Here is a 7,500-nt window from a genome sequence, read left to right as displayed (position 1 = left end):
CCAGTCTGAGACATGGCTTTTTATTGGCCAGTCTGAGACATGGCTTTTTATTGGCCAGTCTGAGACATGGCTTTTTATTGGCCAGTCTGAGACATGGCTTTTTATTGGCCAGTCTGAGACATGGCTTTTTATTGGCCAGTCTGAGACATGGCTTTTTATTGGCCAGTCTGAGACATGGCTTTTTATTGGCCAGTCTGAGACATGGCTTTTTATTGGCCAGTCTGAGACATGGCTTTTTATTGGCCAGTCTGAGATATGGCTTTTTCTTTGCTACTCTGACAGTTTGAACCTGTAATCAAACCCACAAATGCTGATGCTCCAGATACTCAACTAGTCTAAAGAAGGACAGTTTTATTGATCTTTAATCAGGCCGACAGTTTTCATCTGTGCTAACATAATTGCAAAAGGGTTTTCTAACGATCAATTAGCGTTTTAAAATGATAAACTTGGATTATTATTATATTATACAACGTGCCATTAGATACTGATACTGATACTGGGCCTCTGTACGCCGATGTAGATATTCCATTAAATATCTGCTGTTTCCAGCTACAATAATCATTTCCAACATTAACAATGTCTACACTGTAATTCTGATCAATTTATGTTATTTTAATGGACAAAAAAATGTGCTTTTCTTTCAAAAACAAGGACATTTCTAAGTGCCACTGTTGAACGGTAGTGTATATGTGTGCTAAGACTCCAGTTCCCTGGCTTGGCTCCAGGAGAGACTGCACTGCACCGGAGTAGACACACTACCTACACACACTACCTACACACACTAAGACTCCAGTTCCCTGGCTTGGCTTGAGGAGAGACTGCACTGCACCGGAGTAGACACACTACCTACACACTACCTACACACTACCTACACACTACCTACACACTACCTACACACTACCTACACACACTAAGACTCCAGTTCCCTGGCTTGAGGAGAGACTGCACTGCACCGGAGTAGACACACTACCTACACACACTACCTACACACTACCTACACACACTACCTACACACTACCTACACACACTACCTACACACACTAAGACTCCAGTTCCCTGGCTTGGCTCCAGGAGAGACTGCACTGCACCGGAGTAGACACACTACCTACACACACTACCTACACACACTACCTACACACACTACCTACACACACTACCTACACACTACCTACACACACTACCTACACACACTACCTACACACACTACCTACACACACACTACCTACACACTACCTACACACACTAAGACTCCAGTTCCCTGGCTTGGCTCCAGGAGAGACTGCACTGCACCGGAGTAGACACACTACCTACACACACTACCTACACACTACCTACACACACTACCTACACACTACCTACACACACTACCTACACACACTACCTACACACACTAAGACTCCAGTTCCCTGGCTTGGCTTGAGGAGAGACTGCACTGCACCGGAGTAGACACACTACCTACACACTACCTACACACTACCTACACACTACCTACACACTACCTACACACTACCTACACACACTAAGACTCCAGTTCCCTGGCTTGAGGAGAGACTGCACTGCACCGGAGTAGACACACTACCTACACACTACCTACACACTACCTACACACTACCTACACACTACCTACACACACTAAGACTCCAGTTCCCTGGCTTGAGGAGAGACTGCACTGCACCGGAGTAGACACACTACCTACACACTACCTACACACACTACCTACACACACTACCTACACACACTACCTACACACACTAAGACTCCAGTTCCCTGGCTTGGCTCCAGGAGAGACTGCACTGCACCGGAGTAGACACACTACCTACACACACTACCTACACACACTACCTACACACACTACCTACACACTACCTACACACACTAAGACTCCAGTTCCCTGGCTTGAGGAGAGACTGCACTGCACCGGAGTAGACACACTACCTACACACACTACCTACACACACTAAGACTCCAGTTCCCTGGCTTGAGGAGAGACTGCACTGCACCGGAGTAGACACACTACCTACACACACTACCTACACACACTACCTACACACTACCTACACACACTACCTACACACACTACCTACACACTACCTACACACACTAAGACTCCAGTTCCCTGGCTTGAGGAGAGACTGCACTGCACCGGAGTAGACACACTACCTACACACACTACCTACACACACTACCTACACACACTACCTACACACACTACCTACACACACTACCTACACACTACCTACACACTACCTACACACTACCTACACACACTACCTACACACTACCTACACACACTACCTACACACACTAAGACTCCAGTTCCCTGGCTTGAGGAGAGACTGCACTGCACCGGAGTAGACACACTACCTACACACACTACCTACACACACTACCTACACACTACCTACACACACTACCTACACACACTACCTACACACTACCTACACACACTACCTACACACACTAAGACTCCAGTTCCCTGGCTTGAGGAGAGACTGCACTGCACCGGAGTAGACACACTACCTACACACACTACCTACACACACTACCTACACACACTACACACACTACCTACACACTACCTACACACACTACCTACACACACTACCTACACACTACCTACACACACTACCTACACACTACCTACACACTACCTACACACTACCTACACACTACCTACACACTACCTACACACACTAAGACTCCAGTTCCCTGGCTTGAGGAGAGACTGCACTGCACCGGAGTAGACACACTACCTACACACACTACCTACACACACTACCTACACACTACCTACACACACTACCTACACACACTACCTACACACACTACCTACACACACTACCTACACACACTAAGACTCCAGTTCCCTGGCTTGAGGAGAGACTGCACTGCACCGGAGTAGACACACTACCTACACACACTACCTACACACTACCTACACACACTACCTACACACACTACCTACACACACTACCTACACACACTAAGACTCCAGTTCCCTGGCTTGAGGACACACTACCTACACACACTACCTACACACTACCTACACACTACCTACACACTACCTACACACTACCTACACACTACCTACACACTACCTACACACACTAAGACTCCAGTTCCCTGGCTTGAGGAGAGACTGCACTGCACCGGAGTAGACACACTACCTACACACACTACCTACACACACTACCTACACACACCTACACACTACACACACTACCTACACACACACTACACACACTACCTACACACACTACCTACACACACTACCTACACACACTACCTACACACACACTACCTACACACACTACCTACACACACTACCTACACACACTACCTACACACACTACCTACACACACTACCTACACACACTACCTACACACACCTACCTACACACACTACCTACACACACCTACATACCTACACACACTACCTACACACACTACCTACACACACTACCTACACACACTACCTACACACACTACCTACACACACTAAGACTCCAGCTCCCTGGCTTGGCTCCAGGAGAGACTGCACTGCACCGGAGTAGACACACTACCTACACACTACCTACACACACTACCTACACACACTACCTACACACTACCTACCACACTACCTACACACACTACCTACACACTACCTACACACACCTACACACACTACCTACACACACTACCTACACACTACCTACCTACACACACTAAGACTCCAGCTCCCTGGCTTGAGGAGAGACTGCACTGCACCGGAGTAGACACACTACCTACACACTACCTACACACACTACCTACACACACTACCTACACACACTACCTACACACACTACCTACACACACTAAGACTCCAGCTCCCTGGCTTGAGGAGAGACTGCACTGCACCGGGAGTAGACACACTACCTACACACACTACCACACTACCTACACACACTACCTACACACACTACCTACACACACTACCTACACACACTACCTACACACACTACCTACACACACTACCTACACACACACACCTACACACACTACCTACACACACTACCTACACACACACTACCTACACACACTACCTACACACACTACCTACACACACTACCTACACACTACCTACACACTACCTACCTACACCTACACTACACTACCTACACACTACCTACACACACACACTACCTACACACACACTGGCTTGGCTCCACCTGCACACACACTACCTACACACACTACCTACACACACTACCTACACACACTACCTACACACACACTACCTACACACACACTACCTACACACACTACCTACACACACCCAGGAGGAGACTACACACACCTACACACACACTACCTACACACACTACCTACACACACACTACCTACACACACTACCTACACACACTACCTACACACACTACCCACACACTACCTACACACACTACCTACACACACTACCTACACACACTACCTACACACACTACCTACACACACTAAGACTCCAGTTCCCTGGCTTGGCTCCAGGAGAGACTGCACTGCACCGGAGTAGACACACTACCTACACACACTACCTACACACACTACCTACACACTACCTACACACACTACCTACACACTACCTACACACACTACCTACACACACTACCTACACACACTACCTACACACACTAAGACTCCAGTTCCCTGGCTTGGCTCCAGGAGAGACTGCACTGCACCGGAGTAGACACACTACCTACACACTACCTACACACACTACCTACACACACTACCTACACACTACCTACACACACTACCTACACACACTAAGACTCCAGCTCCCTGGCTTGGCTCCAGGAGAGACTGCACTGCACCGGAGTAGACACACTACCTACACACTACCTACACACACTACCTACACACACTACCTACACACTACCTACACACACTACCTACACACTACCTACACACACTACCTACACACACTAAGACTCCAGCTCCCTGGCTTGGCTCCAGGAGAGACTGCACTGCACCGGAGTAGACACACTACCTACACACACTACCTACACACACTACCTACACACACTACCTACACACTACCTACACACACACTAAGACTCCAGTTCCCTGGCTTGGCTCCAGGAGACTGCACTGCACCGGAGTAGACACACTACCTACACACTACCTACACACTACCTACACACACTACCTACACACACTACCTACACACACTACCACACACACTACCTACACACACTACCTACACACACTACCTACACACACTACCTACACACTGACATAAGACTCCAGTTCCCTGGCTTGAGGAGAGACTGCACTGCACCGGAGTAGACACACTACCTACACACACTACCTACACACACTACCTACACACACTACCTACACACACTACCACACACCCTTCTGTACACACACACCATTCTACATTCTACACACACACACACCCTACCTACACACACACTACCTACACACTACCTTCTGTACACACACTACCTACACACACTAAGACACCCTTCTGTAGTTCCCTGGCTTGGCTCCAGGAGAGACTGCACTGCACCGGTTAGACAGACACACTACCTACACACTACCAGACACACTTCTGTACACACACACCTACTTCACTACCTACACACACCCCTACACACACCCTTCTGTAAGTTAACACACACACACCCTACACACACACACACACACACCTTCTGTACACACCTACACACACACTTCCTACACACACACACCCTTCTGTAACTTACCTACACACACTACCTACACACACTTCTGTACCTTACACACACACACCCTTCTGTAAAGTTAGCCTACACACACTACCCTTCTGTACACACTACACACACACCCTTCTGTAAGTTAACACACACACACACCCTTCTGTACACCACACACCACTACCTACACACACTTCCTACACACACACACACTACCGACACACACCCCCTTCTGTACACACACACTACCTACACACACACACTTCTGTAAGTTAACAACGACACACACCCCATACCTAAGTTACACACACACACACACCCTACCTACACACACACACACACACACCTACACACACACACACACACACCCTTCTGTACCACACACACACACACCTTCTGTACACACACACACACACCACACACACACACACACACACACACACACACACACACACACACCCTACCTACACACAAGTTAACACACACACACACACTTCCTTACACACACACACACCCTTCTGTACACTAAATCATCTGACATGGGAAGAGAGGGGCTTCTGATTAACGAATCTGTAAGTTAGCCTTAGCTGAGTTTAACAATCCAGGTCCATCTGGGCAGGAACACACACTATCAACAGAGAGTCTGACGCACACACAAACACACACACACATACGAACACCTTGTCTGTAAGTTAACAACAGCAGGATGCAACAACAGACAATCAACACTTCTGTAGTGTGAACAGAGAGGCGTCTGTAAACACACTTTGTAATTAACACAAGCCACCCTTCTGTAAGTTTAGCACACACACCCTTCTGTAAGTTAACGACACACACCCTTCTGTAAGTTAACAACTGACACACACCCTTCTGTAAGTTAACACACACACACACACACCCTTCTGTAAGTTAACAACACACACACACCCTTCTGTAAGTTAACAACACACACACCACACCCTTCTGTAAGTTAACAACACACACACACCACCCTTCTGTAAGTTAACAACACACACACACACACCCTTCTGTAAGTTAACAACACACACACACCCTTCTGTAAGTTAACACACACACACACACCCTTCTGTAAGTTAACAACACACACACACACACCCTTCTGTAAGTTAACGAACACACACACACACACCCTTCTGTAAGTTAACACACCCTTCTGTACACACACACACACACCCTTCTGTAAGTTAACAACACACACACACACCCTTCTGTAAGTTAACAACAGACACACCCTTCTGTAAGTTAACAACAGACACACACACCCTTCTGTAAGTTAACAACAGACACACCCTTCTGTAAGTTAACAACAGACACACCCTTCTGTAAGTTAACAACAGACACACACACCCTTCTGTAAGTTAACAACAGACACACCCTTCTGTAAGTTAACAACAGACACACACACCCTTCTGTAAGTTAACAACAGACACACACACCCTTCTGTAAGTTAACACACACACACACACACACCCCTTCTGTAAGTTAACAACACACACACACACACCCTTCTGTAAGTTAACAACACACACACACCTTCTGTAAGTTAACGACACACACACACACACCCTTCTGTAAGTTAACGACACACACACCCTTCTGTAAGTTAACAACACACACACACACCCTTCTGTAAGTTAACAAACACACACAAGTTAACACACACACACCCTTCTGTAAGTTAACACACACACACACACACACCCTTCTGTAAGTTAACACACACACACACACCCTTCTGTAAGTTAACGACACACACACACACCCTTCTGTAAGTTAACAC

General features: G+C 47.2%; 1 long non-coding RNA gene across 5 annotated transcripts; it reads right to left on the bottom strand.

Annotated features, from left to right (window-relative positions):
• Window positions 1-864: 864 nt before the first annotated feature.
• Window positions 865-5,189, bottom strand: LOC127922492 (uncharacterized). Of its 5 annotated transcripts, XR_008111542.1 has the most exons (9): window positions 5,144-5,189; window positions 4,861-5,008; window positions 4,441-4,714; window positions 3,935-3,999; window positions 3,451-3,600; window positions 2,754-2,974; window positions 1,624-2,451; window positions 1,234-1,381; window positions 878-1,194 (listed from the first exon to the last, which is right to left on the bottom strand). It is a non-coding gene; the product is annotated as an uncharacterized LOC127922492 (long non-coding RNA). The 5 variants fall into 5 exon arrangements; XR_008111544.1 differs by lacking the exon at window positions 5,144-5,189 and having other exon boundaries at window positions 865-1,007; window positions 4,441-4,904; XR_008111541.1 differs by lacking the exon at window positions 5,144-5,189 and having other exon boundaries at window positions 878-1,168; window positions 4,441-4,904.
• Window positions 5,190-7,500: the final 2,311 nt, after the last annotated feature.

Source organism: Oncorhynchus keta, unplaced genomic scaffold (assembly GCF_023373465.1).
Source record: "Oncorhynchus keta strain PuntledgeMale-10-30-2019 unplaced genomic scaffold, Oket_V2 Un_contig_2589_pilon_pilon, whole genome shotgun sequence".
NCBI lineage: Eukaryota > Metazoa > Chordata > Actinopteri > Salmoniformes > Salmonidae > Oncorhynchus > Oncorhynchus keta.
Note: the sequence above shows the minus strand (reverse complement) of the source record. Positions and strands in the feature narration are given on the sequence as shown.